The 18,432-nt window shown below is 56.6% G+C and overlaps 6 non-coding genes across 6 annotated transcripts; all 6 read left to right on the forward strand.

Moving 5' to 3' along the window:
* The first annotated feature begins 2,737 nt into the window (after positions 1-2,737).
* TRNAS-AGA (transfer RNA serine (anticodon AGA)) lies at positions 2,738-2,817 on the forward strand. Its single transcript has one exon. It is a non-coding gene; the product is annotated as a tRNA-Ser (tRNA).
* Positions 2,818-3,691: 874 nt separating this feature from the next.
* On the forward strand, positions 3,692-3,763 carry TRNAM-CAU (transfer RNA methionine (anticodon CAU)). The gene has a single exon. It is a non-coding gene; the product is annotated as a tRNA-Met (tRNA).
* A 1,058-nt stretch (positions 3,764-4,821) lies between these two features.
* On the forward strand, positions 4,822-4,893 carry TRNAQ-CUG (transfer RNA glutamine (anticodon CUG)). The gene has a single exon. It is a non-coding gene; the product is annotated as a tRNA-Gln (tRNA).
* A 7,078-nt stretch (positions 4,894-11,971) lies between these two features.
* On the forward strand, positions 11,972-12,053 carry TRNAS-AGA (transfer RNA serine (anticodon AGA)). Its single transcript has one exon. It is a non-coding gene; the product is annotated as a tRNA-Ser (tRNA).
* An 873-nt stretch (positions 12,054-12,926) lies between these two features.
* Positions 12,927-12,998, forward strand: TRNAM-CAU (transfer RNA methionine (anticodon CAU)). Its single transcript has one exon. It is a non-coding gene; the product is annotated as a tRNA-Met (tRNA).
* A 1,077-nt stretch (positions 12,999-14,075) lies between these two features.
* TRNAQ-CUG (transfer RNA glutamine (anticodon CUG)) lies at positions 14,076-14,147 on the forward strand. Its single transcript has one exon. It is a non-coding gene; the product is annotated as a tRNA-Gln (tRNA).
* The last annotated feature ends 4,285 nt before the right edge of the window (positions 14,148-18,432 follow it).

The raw sequence follows: 18,432 nt of genomic DNA on the forward strand, positions 1-18,432 counted from the left end.
AGAGGATCCCAGCTTCCCAAGCTGAGGCCAGAGCTCTGGTTGTAAAACACATGAGGGCCTTGTTTACTTTTCAAGGACAGGCAGAGAGGGTTGGACTGGGCAAGGCAAGGCAAGGCAAGGCAAGGCAAGGCAAGGCAAGGCAAGAATGATTAGTTAGGGTGTGTAGTGATGGGACAAGGGCCACTGGTTGAAAAATGAAAGCAGCTATATTTCGATTAGATATTGTGAAGGAATCTTTTTGTCTGAGACAGGTGACACACTGGAAGAGGCAGACCAGAGAAGTTGTAGAAGCCATTTCTGGGGGGTTTAACTGGATGATTTTCAAGTCCATTCCATCCCCAAGTGATTCTAAGAGTCTTTGCATGATTCTGGGTTGTATGAAATGATGATTTGGGATGAAAGAGGCAGGGGCATCATGATCATTGAGGCCTTGCAAGTGGCCACTCCCAGGAGTTTGGATGTTTCACAAACAAGGAATGTTTGTGACCCCACAGGGCTCTGGGACACAGCATAAAAGGCTGCGCTGCTCCAGGCTCTGCATCCTGGTCTCTGGGCTCCCTTTCCTCAAGGCACGAGGTAAGCCTGAGTGTGCTCCATCCCTCCCTGTGGGCTGAACTGCTGTCCTGGAGGCTGCCCAGCTGCATCCTTGGGCTGCCTCAGCTTGGCCCGGACACAGAAGTGTGGAAGGGCCGTCAGCCTGTCCATGCTGGTGGCAGGGGACAGCTGGGAAGAGGGGGCTTTGTTCCAGCAGAAGGGGATGCATGGGGCTCAGCCTCAGGGGGATGTGGCCAGCAGAGCTGGCACCTGTCGGGGTGGAACAAAATGTCCCAGCACATGCCCAGACACCTCTGACAGAGCCGTGGGGGTTGTGCAGATGGGCTGGGAGCAGTCTTTGCACAGGGCCCTTAAAGCCCCTCTGCTGGGCCCTGTTCCTGCAGTGGGGCGGCCTTGCCGTGCCGTGGCACTCGCAGGGCACCAGGAGGGGGGTGGGAGCTGTGGGCACAGAGTGTGTTTGGAAGAGCAAATGTGTCCCTGGGGAGAGCCGAGGGGCAGAGAGACAGAGCGCTGCTGAGGCTGGTGGCGCTCCCTGCTCTGTGTTGCAGCTCTGCCTCCTGCTCCGAGAGATGTCTTGCTGCAGACCCTGTCCCCCACGGCCCTGCGGCCCCTGTGGCCCAACGCCCCTTGCAAGCAGCTGCAGTGAGCCCTGCCTGGCCCGCTGCGCTGACTCCACGGTGTACATCGAGCCTTCGCCCGTGGTGGTGACCCTGCCGGGCCCCATCCTCACCTCTTTCCCTCAGAGCACCGCCGTGGGATCCTCTCTGTCAGCTGCTGTGGGCAGCTCCCTCAGCTCCTCGGGGGTTCCCATCTCTTCTGGGGGCTCCCTTGGCCTGGGTGGCTCAGGCCTGTGTCTGCCTTTCTCCCGCTGCGGTCAGATCTGCTGAAGCCGCCGCATCATCCCCTTTGGCCTTCCCTAAGGGGCCCATCTCTTTCCCTCCCTCAGCCCTGCACACAGGGCTCCCTTGGCCTCTGCTCTGTGCCGCTGCTTTTGCTCCTTCTCATTAAAGCCTTTGTGCAGCAATGCTGGAGACTCGTGGTCCTTTGTTCTCCTCCTCCCTCACCTTCCACCTGCTCTGCCAGGGTGAGCACTGGCTGCTGTCCTGAGCTCACCAGCAGCTCCACAAAGACCTCCCAGAAATTACACCAGAGCAACAAAGCCTCAGTCACTGAATGTGGGTCTGGAACCTGGAGAACACGGCCCTGCAGGACCCTGTACCAATTTGCTCTTTGTGAGAGTTAATACTGATCTTTTGAGTAACTTTTCTGTCCTGTCAAGGCCTCTTCACAAAAGCACAGTAACATCAATCTTCTCACCTCTATTGGTGATTTTGTGATGTGTCTGTGGCATGAGTACAGCATTGTGGGATGGAAAGGAGAAAAGCATTTCTTTTCATGGCTGGACATGGGCAGTGTGGCTTCAACAAAGTTTGACAGCAAAGTTCACCCTGCTACTCACTAAACCAATGAAGCACACACAGAATATGGAATTGAAATCAATGTTTTATAGGGAGACTGTGCATTCAGAATTGCACATTATGCAAAGGATATGGATACAAAATTCAAAGGGTGCAAAAGGGTTTAGCAGTGGTAGATCCACAGTCACAGCAAGGAGTTAATTACAAATTCACAACAAACATCCATACCATAATCAATTCGTTCTCTCTTTCTCATAATGACATACAGACACACAGACACACACACTCTGTATTTGCCCCTAGATTCAATGAAATACATCAAATCCCTTTTGGTTTTTCAACCAAGCATGGTCTCTACTAGGAGGACTGTGGGGGGAACTCTGCATGGGTAGATAAGAAGGTTAGACCTTTATATTTTGGCCCTCACTGTCTTTTTTCACACAGACACACAGAGACACACACACACAGTCCCCTAGATAGGTCTTGGTTAATTTCTGGTTTGATTGGTTGGGTTTTGTTTGGTGTTGTTGCTTGTTTTCCCTTTGTTGTACCTTAAGTGTCCTGTCAGCAGGAGAGTGAATGTGGGCAAGGAAGTTGTTTGTGCATTCCTTTACTCTCAAAGTACCTTTTGGTGCCGGTGTTGTCGGTGATGTTTGAAGCAATGTGGAAGAGCGGTTTGTAAGAGGAGCCTTGGGCTGCAGCGCGTGGGCGCGGGCGTGGCGGCGCAGGGTGTGTGCTGGGCAGGGCAGGCAGGGCTGCAGCAGGTAGTTGTGGCCGAGTGGTGAAGGCGATGGACTAGAAATCCATTGGGGTTTCCCCGCACAGGTTCGAATCCTGAACTACGGGCCAGGCGCCCCTTTTGGGCTGTGGCTGCAAGGGAGCAGCTGCTGCCAGCCTTGCCCGGCCCTTCTGCAGGCCATGCCCAGGGCAAGCAAAGCCCCAGGGCCCGGGGAAGGGCAGGGGACAAGAGCCCCTTGCTGCTGCCGGCTCCGTGCCCTGCAGCCCAGGCACTCGGGCTGGGCCACGCCCTGCAGGGGAAAAGCAGCCCGGAGCCCTGGGCAGCATCTGTGAAGAGGGGAAGGGGAAATGCAGCCGCCCCTGCAGCTCAGCACTTCATCCCTCACACCGGCACCAGGTGGGAAAGGCAAGCACCTGCAGCTGCACAGCCTGCTCGGCACAAGGTGCCCAGAGCGCAGAGCTTTTACTGCAGAGTAACCTGCAGCAGCCTTGAGCTGAGAGAGCACAGTCTGCACAGCTCCACGGGGAGAATCCTTTCCCTTGGCAAGGCAAGCAAAGGCAACGCGTGTCCCTCTTTTGCCAGCAAAGAACTGAAGTGTCAGGCAGCTGCAGTGGTGCAGCATGCTGGGAGCAGAGCTGTATTTGTGGGCAGGGCTGCGGGTGTGAGGATGTGTGTGGATTTGAGGTGGGCTGAGGTGCAGGAAGGCCCTTGGGTGCAGGCTGGCTGCAGGGGAGCGTTGAGAGGTGCAGCGTGAGCGTGGGTGGTGAAAGGAGAAGTGTGTGTGCAGGGCTGTGTGCGGGAGGTGTGGGAGAAGGGCAAGGCGAGGCCCTGGAGGTGTGGAGCGGGCGGGCAGTGGAGCTGAATGAGTGCAGGAGTGTATTTTGTGGGGAGGGGGAGGCAGAGCAGAGAGGGAGTGAGGGCAGCAGCGTGTGGCAGCATGAGGCTGCAGTGGGGGCCATGGCAGGGAGGGCTGAGCAGGAGCAGAGTGGCGCAGAGGGAGCGTGCTGGGCCCATAACCCAGAGGTCGATGGATCGAAACCATCCTCTGCTAAGGCACTTTTTGCAGCCAAGCTGCCTGGCCCAACAACTTTTACCCTACTGGGCTCCGGGTCTGTGGGCAACCGTGCCCATTGGCCTGCTCTTCCCTCTGCCTCTCCTCTTGCTGCCACCACCACAACTCTGGAACATCTGCGAAGCTTGTGGCAGCCCAGCACCGTTACTGGAGCAGGCACACACTGAATATTCTGGATGGCACTCCATCCTGCAGAGCAGCCATGGCACTGAAGGGGTGTCCTGAAAGGCCTGGGGCCATGGGCGATGCTCTGGTGAAACAGGACTTGCGTTCTAGGACTGGAGTGGCTCCATGATGATCCTGCAGTGACTCTCAGAGAGTGGTGAGCCACTGGAGCCAGGTGTGCAGAGAACTTGGTGATTCTCCACACCTGGGCATCATGCTGGGCTTGCAATGGGACTCAGGCACTGAGTCGCCTGCTCCTTGCTTTGTCTTGCAGGCATTTGGACTTGTGTCCTGCAGTCAGGTTCCTTCCAAGAAGGAAGAGTTCCCAGAGAGGGCTCTGCCCTCCTTGCTCTCCACCACAGGCAGTGAGTGAAGCTCTTCCTCACAGGAGCTCGATCTCAGCCATTGCTCAGCCCTTCGTGTGTCATTTGTCCTTTCTCCTTGCCTCTGCATCTCCTTTCCTGCATTCCCCAGAGGATCTTTCTTCACCTCTTGTAGAGATGGTGCAAGGTTTCCCTCTCCTTAGTCCTTAAAGAGCTGGACTGGCTTGGGCTGGAGAAGAGAAGGGGGCTCCTGCTGTGTGAAGGTGACTTCCCAAGGCCTGACCTGAGTCAGAAAGAGCTTGTTGCCATTTGGGAATGACAAGATTGTTTGAGGGTTTGAGGGTGGTGCTTGTAAGGGAGGCCATGGCAGGCTTGCAGAAGGAGCTGTGCTGGTGCCCTGAAGGATGGCGTGGTGAGAGTGCGTGGAGGCGGTGCAGGAGGGCTGCACTTGGTGATGGATGTCCAAGGCGATGGAGAGACAGGCAGCCCCAGCTGGGGCATGAGGCCGAGTGAGAGCTGGCCCAGGGGCCAGGGCTGAGGTGTGCAGAAGGTCCCATGGTGTAATGGTGAGCACTCTGGACTCTGAATCCAGTGATCTGAGTTCAAATCTCAGTGGGACCTCAGCCTTTTTGTTCCCCCAGCCTTCCCCTCAGCATGCTCACACCCTCACAGCCCTACTCTGCTGCTGGGTCACTTGTGGAGTGTTCTCTGATGAATCACACAGGGCTGAGGTGGAGACCACCCACTCAAAATGGGTCAGGCACAGGAGGCTGCTCGGGGACTGTTGGCTCCTCTGTGGAATGAATGCAAAAACGGAGACTGGGTGCACACTCTGTGCAGGTTGGAGCCTTCCCACAGTGACAGCAGGTGACTCTGTGTGGCATTGCTTGTATGCCAACCCCTGTCCACTGCTCCTTTCTTGTTCCTTTGCTCTACAGCTTCTTTTCCTCTTTTCCCAGCCAAGTTTTTCTATTGCTTTGCATCAGTTCAAGCAGCTCTACCAACTTTGAGCAGTTCCTCCTCATCAGGGTTACATTTGCTTCCATGGAGAGGGAAGGATCTTCCTGGCAGAGCAGGTGGAAGGTGAGGGAGGAGGAGAACAAAGGACCACGAGTCTCCAGCATTGCTGCACAAAAGCTTTAATGAGAAGGAGCAAAAGCAGCTGCACAGAGCAGAGGCCAAGGGAGCCCTGTGTGCAGGGCTGAGGGAGGGAAAGAGATGGGCCCCTTAGGGAAGGCCAAAGGGGATGATGCGGTGGCTTCAGCAGATCTGACCGCAGCGGGAGAAAGGCAGACACAGGCCTGAGGCGCCCAGGCCAAGGGAGCCCCCAGAAGAGATGGGAACCCCCGAGGAGCTGAGGGAGCTGCCCACAGCAGCTGACAGAGAGGATCCCACGGCGGTGCTCTGAGGGAAAGAGGTGAGGATGGGGCCCGGCAGGGTCACCACCACGGGCGAAGGCTCGATGTACACCGTGGAGTCAGCGCAGCGGGCCAGGCAGGGCTCACTGCAGCTGCTTGCAAGGGGCGTTGGGCCACAGGGGCCGCAGGGCCGTGGGGGACAGGGTCTGCAGCAAGACATCTCTCGGAGCAGGAGGCAGAGCTGCAACACAGAGCAGGGAGCGCCACCAGCCTCAGCAGCGCTCTGTCTCTCTGTCCCTCGGCTCTCCCCAGGGACACATTTGCTCTTCCAAACACACTCTGTGCCCACAGCTCCCACCCCCCTCCTGGTGCCCTGCGAGTGCCACGGCACGGCAAGGCCGCCCCACTGCAGGAACAGGGCCCAGCAGAGGGGCTTTAAGGGCCCTGTGCAAAGACTGCTCCCAGCCCATCTGCACAACCCCCACGGCTCTGTCAGAGGTGTCTGGGCATGCGCTGGGACATTTTGTTCCACCCCGACAGGTGCCAGCTCTGCTGGCCACATCCCCCTGAGGCTGAGCCCCATGCATCCCCTTCTGCTGGAACAAAGCCCCCTCTTCCCAGCTGTCCCCTGCCACCAGCATGGACAGGCTGACGGCCCTTCCACACTTCTGTGGCAGGGCCAAGCTGAGGCAGCCCAAGGGTGCAGCTGGGCAGCCTCCAGGACAGCAGTTCAGCCCACAGGGAGGGATGGAGCACACTCAGGCTTACCTCGTTCCTTGAGGAAAGGGAGGCCAGAGACCAGGATGCAGAGCCTGGAGCAGCACAGCCTTTTATGCTGTGTCCCAGTGCCCTGTGGGGCCACAAACATTCCTTGTTTGTGAAACATCCAAACCCCTGGGAGTGGCCAGTTGTGAGGCCTCACTGCTGATGAGGTCCCAGCCTCTTTCATCTCAAATCATCATTTCATACAACCCAGAATCATGCAATGACTCTTGGAATCACTTGGTGATGGAATGGACTTGAAAATCATCTAATTAAACCCCCCAGAAATGGCTTCTACAACTTCTCTGGTCTGCCTCTTCCAGTGTGTCACCTGTCTCAGACAAAAAGATTCCTTCGCAATATCTAATCGAAATATAGCTGCTTTCATTTTTCAACCAGTGGCCCTTGTCCCATCACTACACACCCTATCTAATCATTCTTGCCTTGCCTTGCCTTGCCTTGCCTTGCCTTGCCTTGCCTTGCCTTGCCTTGCCTTGCCTTGCCTTGCCCAGTCCAACCCTCTCTGCCTGTCCTTGAAAAGTAAACAAGGCCCTCATGTGTTTTACAACCAGAGCTCTGGCCTCAGCTTGGGAAGCTGGGATCCTCTAGAAAACAAGGAAATCAACACGTAGCAAGGTGATCACAGGCATGCCTCTGTCTCTCCTGAAAGACAAACTGACCCATTTTCTCACACACAAATTGACCCACTTTGCTCCGTGTGTCCAGCCCCAAGGCCGGCATCTGGATGGTGTCTTTGGGGAAGAGGCTGAGGGCAGGCAGCACAAAGCTCAAGGCTCCTTCTCCTGGGGCAGGCATCACTTTGCCCATTCAATTCATTTCACAGTTCAAAGGGATATTGGATCTGTGTTCCAGAGCAGGTGGGAATCACAGTGATGTGGAGGAGTTGGGAAAATCCAGGAGCTTCAGGCAAACCTGAATCATCCTGCTGTGGAAATGAGTGCACATGGTGCCCTGGACTCAGGCATTCCAGGGATACCAGAGCACACAGCCTCTTGCCTCCAAAATGTTCAGCCTTTCTCAGGGGCATTTCCAGACCTTTTAGGACCAGTCCCAAACCTTCTTGTATGTCCATGTAATCCTATGCTGCTGCTGCAGCTTTCCAAAAGGCATTGCCTTCTGCTGACTGCACAGGGGCCCATGGCACACAGGGCATGCCAGGATAATGGAGGCTGGGAGAGAGCACTGGAAGTCCTGAGCTCCTGCTCGGAGAAGAACAAACTTCCCAGTTGCCTGCACAAGCTGTGGGTCTCATCCCATTGTGCTCTGAACACTGCCAGTGTCAGACAGGTCCCTGTCTCCTGGGCAGCACCTGCAGGGATGCCCTGCACCCCTGGGAGCCTACCAGGAGATGGAAAGGGCTCCTACAGCTGAGCCTCCCAGGTCCTTGATGGGGAGGACCACCAGGAGATGACACTGAGGCTGCTGCAGCCTCAGGATGGTGAGACCATGCCATGGCAGCCTGCAGAGCACAGGGCTGGCTGTGTGCAGGGAATGCCACCTGCTCTGCATTGCACTCTCAGGCCAGTGACAAGGAACCCCTTTGGGGCAGAAGGGCTGCAAAGCAGAGAGAAAGTCTGTCCCTTGAGAGCTTTTGGCCCTAATGCTGAGACTTCCTTGCTGTCCATGTGCAGATGTCACCCCACAAGCCTGAGATCTGATCACCTCATGCATGGTGCCCTTTCCTTGGCACTGCAGACACCACATCTGGGTTGGTGTCCCCATTTGGTGTCCCGGGGACAAGGGAGGTGGTGGTGATCTCTTATGGAGAGAGGCACTGCCAGAGAACCAGGCAAAGCAGAAGGGCTGCAGCACCTGACACATGGGGGGAGGCCGAGGGCACTGCCCTTGTGCAACCTGGTGGAGATGAGCCAGGTGTGGAGGGGGCCTGGAGCTGCTGTCTGCACCACCTCCTGGTGCTTCTGGAGAGAATGAAGCCAGACTCTCCTGAGAGATGAAATGTCAAAGGGTAAGAGGCAGCAATCACAAGTTGCAAGAAAGGAAATCCCCCCTCCCTGGGGAAAGATAAGGGACAGGCTTGGGAGAGCTGCACAAGGGAGAGTGACCTCTTTCTTGACCTGTGGCAGTGCTTAGAAGTCAGCAGGACAAGGCCCACAGCCTGCTCAGGAACCAGAGCAGCATCATCTGCCCAGAGCAGTTGACAGGAGCACAGGTCCTCCAGAGCTCCATCCAGACCTTCTGGGCTTGATCTGGGGTTCTCTGAGTCACTACAGCCCATGAGCAGCCACCAAAAGACCCTGCCTTGGGAGACAGCAAAGCAGGAGATTGCAGAGGAGCACCAGGTGATCCACAAATGGAGAGAGAAGGTGGGGAAATGCCCTTCATGGCAGCAGAACATTGAGCCTATGAGCCCTGTTATCCCTTGGGTGCCTGAGTCTGCAGCACCCAGTCCACTGAAGTCCACACTGGGTGACTCAGATTTGCCTGGAGCTCAGGGATTTTCCCAGCTCTTGCACATCACAATGACAGCCATGTGCTCTGGGAGACTGATCCAGTGTCCCTTTGAAATGTAAAGTGCATGGAATGGGAAACCCCATCCCTGACCCAGAAAGAAGAGCCATGGGCTTTGGGCTCCCTGCCCTCAGCCTTTTCCCCACAGCCACCACCCAGGTCTCTGGCCTCTGGGATGAGCACGCTGAGACAAACAGGTCACTGAGGCTGTGGGCCCCTTCAGGGAAGGACACGGCATCTCTTTGATCACAAAACCAGGCCGTGGTACAGCCTGAGAACTGTAAGCAAGTTGCACATGGCTGTCCCCTGCAGGGGACATCCTTGCAGGTGAGCATGGGCTTTCCTTGCCACTGAGCTTTGGCAGCTCCCTGCAGAGTTGGGTCTCTTCCCCACTAGGGGTTGTGCAGTGTTGGCTTTCTGCCTCAACTGACCCACAGTGTTCTGGATGTCTGTGATGAGGCATGGAAGAAATGGCTCTCAGGATTAGCCTGAGTGCCTGCACTGAAAGCTCCTGAGAGCTGTCCTGAGGTGTCCCTTCATGGCTGCATTTAACTGTAACTGGAGCCAAACTAACCATCAGGAAGAACAAGTGACAGAAGCAGTAGACACTACAAAAATTCATTTCACCTCAGCTTCTACACCGGCCAGGGGACCGCCAATCCAAGTGGTCCTAGGAAGCTGGGACACACATGAGTCATTTCCACGATGGGTGGTGTGAAAATGGTGAAAAATGCCTGAGATGAAAGAGGCAGGGGCCTCAGCAGCATCGACGCCTCAAAAGACGCCACTCCCAGGGGTTTGGATGTTTCACAAACAAGGAATGTTTGTGACCCCACAGGGCTCTGGGACACAGCATAAAAGGCTGCGCTGCTCCAGGCTCTGCATCCTGGTCTCTGGGCTCCCTTTCCTCGAGGAACGAGGTAAGCCTGGGTGCGCTCCATCCCTCCCTGTGGGCTGCACTGCTGTCCTGGAGGCTGCCCAGCTGCATCCTTGGGCTGCCTCAGCTTGGCCCTGCCACAGAAGTGTGGAAGGGCCGTCAGCCTGTCCATGCTGGTGGCAGGGGACAGCTGGGAAGAGGGGGCTTTGTTCCAGCAGAAGGGGATGCATGGGGCTCAGCCTCAGGGGGATGTGGCCAGCAGAGCTGGCACCTGTCGGGGTGGAACAAAATGTCCCAGCGCATGCCCAGACACCTCTGACAGAGCCGTGGGGGTTGTGCAGATGGGCTGGGAGCAGTCTTTGCACAGGGCCCTTAAAGCCCCTCTGCTGGGCCCTGTTCCTGCAGTGGGGCGGCCTTGCCGTGCCGTGGCACTCGCAGGGCACCAGGAGGGGGTGGGAGCTGTGGGCACAGAGTGTGTTTGGAAGAGCAAATGTGTCCCTGGGGAGAGCTGAGGGACAGAGAGACAGAGCGCTGCTGAGGCTGGTGGCGCTCCCTGCTCTGTGTTGCAGCTCTGCCTCCTGCTCCGAGAGATGTCTTGCTGCAGACCCTGTCCCCCACGGCCCTGCGGCCCCTGTGGCCCAACGCCCCTTGCAAGCAGCTGCAGTGAGCCCTGCCTGGCCCGCTGCGCTGACTCCACGGTGTACATCGAGCCTTCGCCCGTGGTGGTGACCCTGCCGGGCCCCATCCTCACCTCTTTCCCTCAGAGCACCGCCGTGGGATCCTCTCTGTCAGCTGCTGTGGGCAGCTCCCTCAGCTCCTCGGGGGTTCCCATCTCTTCTGGGGGCTCCCTTGGCCTGGGCGCCTCAGGCCTGTGTCTGCCTTTCTCCCGCTGCGGTCAGATCTGCTGAAGCCGCCGCATCATCCCCTTTGGCCTTGCCTAAGGGGCCCATCTCTTTCCCTCCCTCAGCCCTGCACACAGGGCTCCCTTGGCCTCTGCTCTGTGCCGCTGCTTTTGCTCCTTCTCATTAAAGCCTTTGTGCAGCAATGCTGGAGACTCGTGGTCCTTTGTTCTCCTCTTCCCTCACCTTCCACCTGCTCTGCCAGGGTGAGCACTGGCTGCTGTCCTGAGCTCACTAGCAGCTCCACAAAGAACTCCCAGAAATTACATCAGAGCAACAAAGCCTCAGTCACTGAATGTGGGTCTGGAACCTGGAGAACACGGCCCTGCAGGACCCTGTACCAATTTGCACCTTGTGAGAGTTAATACTGATCATTTGAGTAACTTTTCTGTCCTGTCAAGGCCTCTTCACAAAAGCACAGTAACATCAATCTTCTCTCCTCTATGGGTGATATTGTGATGTGTCTGTGGCATGAGTACAGCATTGTGGGATGGAAAGGAGTAAAAGCATTTCCTTTCATGGCTGGACATGGGCAGTGTGGCTTCAACAAAGTTTGACAGCAAAGTTCACCCTGCTACTCACTAAACCAATGAAGCACACACAGAATATGGAATTGAAATCAATGTTTTATAGGGAGACTGTGCATTCAGAATTGCCCATTATGCAAAGGATATGGATACAAAATTCAAAGGGTGCAAAAGGGTTTAGCAGTGGTAGATCCACAGTCACAGCAAGGAGTTAATAACAAATTCACATCGTAATATTCATACCTTAATCAATTCATTCTCTCTCTCTCACAGACACAGACACACACACACACACTGTATTTGCCCCTAGACTCAATGAAATACATCAAATCCCTTTTGGTTTTTCAACTAAGTATGGGCTCCACTAGGAGGAGCGTGTGGGGAACTGCGTATGGGTAGATAAGGAGGTTAGACCTTTATGTGCTTGTCCTCACTGTCTTTTGTCACACACAGACACAGACACACACAGACACACAGAGACACACACACACTCCCCTAGATAGGTCTTGGTGAATTTCTGGTTTGATTGGTTGGGTTTTGTTTGGTGTTGTTGCTTGTTTTCCCTTTGTTGTACCTTAAGTGTCCTGTCAGCAGGAGAGTGAATGTGGGCAAGGAAGTTGTTTGTGCATTCCTTTACTCTCAAAGTGCCTTTGGTGCCGGTGTTGTCGGTGATGTTTGAAGCAATGTGGAAGAGCGGTTTGTAAGAGGAGCCTTGGGCTGCAGCGCGTGGGCGCGGGCGTGGCGGCGCAGGGTGTGTGCTGGGCAGGGCAGGCAGGGCTGCAGCAGGTAGTTGTGGCCGAGTGGTGAAGGCGATGGACTAGAAATCCATTGGGGTTTCCCCGCGCAGGTTCGAATCCTGCCAACTACGGGCCAGGCGCCCCTTTTGGGCTGTGGCTGCAAGGGAGCAGCTGCTGCCAGCCTTGCCCGGCCCTTCTGCAGGGCCTGCGCAGGGCAAGCAAAGCCCCAGGGCCCGGGGAAGGGCAGGGGACAAGAGCCCCTTGCTGCTGCCGGCTCCGTGCCCTGCAGCCCAGGCACTCGGGCTGGGCCACGCCCTGCAGGGGAAAAGCAGCCCGGAGCCCTGGGCAGCATCTGTGAAGAGGGGAAGGGGAAATGCAGCCGCCCCTGCAGCTCAGCACTTCATCCCTCGCACCGGCACCAGGTGGGAAAGGCAAGCACCTGCAGCTGCACAGCCTGCTCGGCACAAGGTGCCCAGAGCACAGAGCTTTTACTGCAGAGTAACCTGCAGCAGCCTTGAGCTGAGAGAGCACAATCTGCACAGCTCCACGGGGAGAATCCTTTCCCTTGGCAATGCAAGCGAAGGTAATGCATGTCCCCCTTTTGCCAGCAAAGAACTGAAGTGTCAGGCAGCTGCAGTGGTGCAGCGTGCTGGGAGCAGAGCTGTATTTGTGGGCAGGGCTGCGAGTGTGAGGATGTGTGTGGATTTGAGGTGGGCTGAGGTGCAGGAAGGCCCTTGGGTGCAGGCTGGCTGCAGGGGAGCGTTGAGAGGTGCAGCGTGAGTGTGGGTGGTGAAAGGAGAAGTGTGTGTGCAGGGCTGTGTTTGGGGGTGTGGGAGAAGGGCAAGGCGAGGCCCTGGAGGTGTGGAGCGGGCGGGCAGTGGAGCTGAATGAGTGCAGGAGTGTATTTTGTGGGGAGGGGGAGGCAGAGCAGAGAGGGAGTGAGGGCAGCAGCGTGTGGCAGCATGAGGCTGCAGTGGGGGCCACAGCAGGGAGGGCCGAGCAGGAGCAGAGTGGCGCAGCGGGAGCGTGCTGGGCCCATAACCCAGAGGTCGATGGATCGAAACCATCCTCTGCTAAGGCACTTTTTGCAGCCAAGCTGCCTGGCCCAACAACTTTTACCCTGCTGGGCTCCAGGTCTGTGGGCAACCCTGCCCATTGGCCTGCTCTTCCCTCTGCCTCTGCTCTTGCTGCTGCCACCACAACTCTGGAACATCTGCGAAGCTTGTGGCAGCCCAGCACCGTTTCTGGAGCAGGCACACACTGAATATTCTGGATGGCACTCCATTCTGCAGAGCAGCCATGGCACTGAAGGGGTGTCCTGAAAGGCCTGGGGCCAAGGACGATGCTCTGGTGAAACAGGACTTGCGTTCTAGGACTGGAGTGGCTCCATGATGATCCTGCAGTGACTCCCAGAGAGTGGTGAGCCACTGGAGCCAGGTGTGCAGACAACTTGGTGATTCTCCACACCTGGACATCATGCTGGGCTTGCAATGGGACTCAGGCACTGTGTGGCCTGCTCCTTGCTTTGTCTCTAGCCCTGCTTGGAGCAGGCATTTGGACTTGTGTCCTGCAGTCAAGTTCCTTCCAAGAAGGAAGAGTTCCCAGAGAGGGCTCTGCCCTCCTTGCTCTCCACCACAGGCAGTGAGTGAAGCTCTTCCTCACAGGAGCTGGAGCTCAGCCATTGCTCAGCCCTTCGTGTGCCACCTGTCCTTTCTCCTTGCCTCTGCAGCCCCTTTCCTGCATTCCCCAGAGGATCTTTCTTCACCTTTTGTAGAGATGGTTCAAGGTTTCCCTCTCCTTAGTCCTTAAGGAGCTGGACTGGCTTGGGCTGGAGAAGAGAAGACAAGGGGGCTCCTGCTGTGTGAAGGTGATTTCCCAAGGCCTGGCCTGAGTCAGAATGAGCTTGTTGCCATTTGGGAAAGACAAGATTGTTTGAGGGTTTGAGGGTGGTGCTTGTAAGGGAGGCCATGGCAGGCTTGCAGAAGGAGCTGTGTTGGTGCCCTGAAGGATGGCGTGGTGAGAGTGCGTGGAGGCGGTGCAGGAGGGCTGCACTTGGTGATGGATGTCCAAGGCGATGGAGAGACAGGCAGCCCCAGCTGGGGCATGAGGCCGAGTGAGAGCTGGCCCAGGGGCCAGGGCTGAGGTGTGCAGAAGGTCCCATGGTGTAATGGTGAGCACTCTGGACTCTGAATCCAGTGATCTGAGTTCAAATCTCAGTGGGACCTCAGCCTTTTTGTTCCCCCAGCCTTCCCCTCAGCACGCTCACACCCTCACAGCTCTACTCTGCTGCTGGGTCACTTCTGGAGCGTTCTCTGATGAATCACAGAGGGCTGAGGTGGAGACCACCCACTCAAAATGGGTCAGGCACAGGAGGCTGCTCGGGGACTGTTGGCTCCTCTGTGGAATGAATGCAAAAACGGAGACCGGGTGCACACTCTGTGCAGGTTGGAGCCTTCCCACAGTGACAGCAGGTGACTCTGTGTGGCATTGCTTGTATGCCCACCCCTGTCCACTGCTCCTTTCTTGTTCCTTTGCTCTACAGCTTCTTTTCCTCCTTTCCCAGCCAAGTTTTTCTATTGCTCTGCAGTAAGTCCAAGGCTACCAAATTTGAGCAGTTCCTCATCATCAGGGTTACATTTGTTGCCCTGGGAGAGGGAAGGATCTTCCTGGCAGAGCAGGTGGAAGGTGAGGGAGGAGGAGAACAAAGGACCACGAGTCTCCAGCATTGCTGCACAAAGGCTTTAATGAGAAGGAGCAAAAGCAGCGGCACAGAGCAGAGGCCAAGGGAGCCCTGTGTGCAGGGCTGAGGGAGGGAAAGAGATGGGCCCCTTAGGGAAGGCCAAAGGGGATGATGCGGCGGCTTCAGCAGATCTGACCGCAGCGGGAGAAAGGCAGACACAGGCCTGAGCCACCCAGGCCAAGGGAGCCCCCAGAAGAGATGGGAACCCCCGAGGAGCTGAGGGAGCTGCCCACAGCAGCTGACAGAGAGGATCCCACGGCGGTGCTCTGAGGGAAAGAGGTGAGGATGGGGCCCGGCAGGGTCACCACCACGGGCGAAGGCTCGATGTACACCGTGGAGTCAGCGCAGCGGGCCAGGCAGGGCTCACTGCAGCTGCTTGCAAGGGGCGTTGGGCCACAGGGGCCGCAGGGCCGTGGGGGACAGGGTCTGCAGCAAGACATCTCTCGGAGCAGGAGGCAGAGCTGCAACACAGAGCAGGGAGCGCCACCAGCCTCAGCAGCGCTCTGTCTCTCTGTCCCTCGGCTCTCCCCAGGGACACATTTGCTCTTCCAAACACACTCTGTGCCCACAGCTCCCACCCCCCTCCTGGTGCCCTGCGAGCGCCACGGCACGGCAAGGCCGCCCCACTGCAGGAACAGGGCCCAGCAGAGGGGCTTTAAGGGCCCTGTGCAAAGACTGCTCCCAGCCCATCTGCACAACCCCCACGGCTCTGTCAGAGGTGTCTGGGCATGCGCTGGGACATTTTGTTCCACCCCGACAGGTGCCAGCTCTGCTGGCCACATCCCCCTGAGGCTGAGCCCCATGCATCCCCTTCTGCTGGAACAAAGCCCCCTCTTCCCAGCTGTCCCCTGCCACCAGCATGGACAGGCTGACGGCCCTTCCACACTTCTGTGTCCGGGCCAAGCTGAGGCAGCCCAAGGGTGCAGCTGGGCAGCCTCCAGGACAGCAGTTCAGCCCACAGGGAGGGATGGAGCGCACTCAGGCTTACCTCGTTCCTCGAGGAAAGGGAGCCCAGAGACCAGGATGCAGAGCCTGGAGCAGCGCAGCCTTTTATGCTGTGTCCCAGAGCCCTGTGGGGCCACAAACATTCCTTGTTTGTGAAACATCCAAACTCCTGGGAGTGGCCAGTTGTGAGGCCTCACTGCTGATGAGGTCCCAGCCTCTTTCATCTCAAATCATCATTTCATACAATCCAGAATCATGCAATGACTCTTGGAATCACTTGGTGATGGAATGGACTTGAAAATCATCTAATTAAACCCCCCAGAAATGGCTTCAACCACTTCTCTGTTCTGCCTCTTCCAGTGTGTCACCTGTCTCAGACAAAAAGATTCCTTCGCAATATTAAATCGAAATATAGCTGCTTTCATTTTTCAACCAGTGGCCCTTGTCCCATCACTACACACCCTAACTAATAATTCTTGCCTTGCCTTGCCTTGCCTTGCCTTGCCTTGCCTTGCCTTGCCTTGCCCAGTCCAACCCTCTCTGCCTGTCCTTGAAAACTAAACAAGGCCCTCATGTGTTTTACAACCAGAGCTCTGGCCTCAGCTTTGGAAGCTGGGATCCTCTAGAAAACAAGGAAATCAACACGTAGCAAGGTGATCACAGGCATGCCTCTGTCTCTCCTGAAAGACAAACTGACCCATTTTCTCACACACAAATTGACCCACTTTGCTCCGTGTGTCCAGCCCCATGGCCGGCATCTGGATGGTGTCTTTGGGGAAGAGGCTGAGGGCAGGGAGCACAAAGCTCAAGGCTCCTTCTCCTGGGGCAGGCATCACTTTGCCCATTCAATTCATTTCACAGTTCAAAGGGATATTGGATCAGTGTTCCAGAGCAGGTGGGAATCACAGTGATGTGGAAGTGTTGGGAAAATCCAGGAGCTTCAGGCAAACCTGAATCATCCTGCTGTGGAAATGAGTGCACATGGTGCCCTGGACTCAGGCATTGCACGGATACCAGAGCACACAGCCTCTTGCTCCAAAATGTTCTGCCTTTGTCAGGGGCATTTCCAGACCTGTTAGGACCAGTCCCAAACCTCCTTGTACATCCATGTAATCCTGTGCTGCTGCTGCTGCAGCTTTCCAAAAGGCATTGCCTTCTGCTGGCTGCACAGGGGCCATGGCACACAGGGCATCCCAGGATAATGGAGGCTGGGAGAGAGCACTGGAAGTCCTGAGCTCCTGCTCGGAGAAGAACAAACTTCCCAGTTGCCTGCACAAGCTGTGGGTCTCATCCCATTGTGCTCTGAATACTGCCAGTGTCAGACAGGTCCCTGTCTCCTGGGCAGCACCTGCAGGGGTGCCCTGCACCCCTGGGAGCCTACCAGGAGATGGAAAGGGCTCCTACAGCTGAGCCTCCCAGGTCCTTGACGGGGACGACCACCAGGAGATGACACTGAGGCTGCTGCAGCCTCAGGATGGTGAGACCATGACATGGCAGCCTGCAGAGCACAGGGCTGGCTGTGTGCAGGGAATGCCACCTGCTCTGCATTGCACTCTCAGGCCAGTGACAAGGAACCCCTTTGGGGCAGAAGGGCTGCAAAGCAGAGAGAAAGTCTGTCCCTTGAGAGCTTTCGGCCCTAATGCTGAGACTTCCTTGCTGTCCATGTGCAGATGTCACCCCATAAGCCTGAGATCTGATCACCTCATGCATGGTGCCCTTTCCCTGGCACTGCAGACACCACATCTGGGTTGGTGTCCCCATTTGGTGTCCCGGGGACAAGGGAGGTGGTGGTGATCTCTTATGGAGAGAGGCACTGCCAGAGAACCAGGCAAAGCAGAAGGGCTGCAGCACCTGACACATGGGGGGAGGCCGAGGGCACTGCCCTTGTGCAACCTGGTGGAGATGAGCCAGGTGTGGAGGGGGCCTGGAGCTGCTGTCTGCACCACCTCCTGGTGCTTCTGGGGTGAATGAAGCCAGACTCTCCTGAGAGATGAAATGTCAAAGGGTAAGAGGCAGCAATCACAAGTGTCAAGAAAAGAAAACCCCCCTCCCTGGGGGAAGACAAGGGACAGGGCTGGGAGAGCTGAACAAGGGAGAGTGACCTCTTTCTTGACCTGTGGCAGTGCTTAGAAGTCAGCAGGACAAGGCCCACAGCCTGCTTAGGAACTGGGGCTGCTTGATCTGCCCAGAGCAGTTGACAGGAGCACAGGTCCTCCAGAGCTCCATCCAGACCTTCTGGGCTTGATCTGGGGTTCTCTGAGTCACTACAGCCCATGAGCAGCCACCAAAAGACCCTGCCTTGGGAGACAGCAAATGCAGGAGATTGCAGAGGAGCACCAGGTGATCCACAAATGGAGAGAGAAGGTGGGGAAATGCCCTTCATGGCAGCAGAACATTGAGCCTATTAGCCCTGTTATCCCTTGGGTGCCTGAGTCTGCAGCACCCAGTCCACTGAAGTCCACACTGGGTGACTCAGATTTGCCTGGAGCTCAGGGATTTTCCCAGCTCTTGCACATCACAATGACAGCCACGTGCTCAGGGAGACTGATCCAGTATCCCTTTGAAATGTAAAGTGCATGGAATGGGAAACCCCATCCCTGACCCAGAAAGAAGAGCCATGGGCTTTGGGCTCCCTGCCCTCAGCCTTTTCCCCACAGCCACCACCCAGGTCTCTGGCCTCTGGGATGAGCACGCTGAGCCAAACAGGTCACTGAGGCTGTGGGCCCCTTCAGGGGAGGACACGGCATCTCTTTGATCACAAAACCAGGCCGTGGTACAGCCTGAGGACTGTAAGCAAGTTGCCCATGGCTGTCTCCTGCAGGGGA

Source organism: Prinia subflava, chromosome 11, assembly GCF_021018805.1.
Source record: "Prinia subflava isolate CZ2003 ecotype Zambia chromosome 11, Cam_Psub_1.2, whole genome shotgun sequence".
Taxonomy (NCBI): Eukaryota; Metazoa; Chordata; class Aves; order Passeriformes; family Cisticolidae; genus Prinia; species Prinia subflava.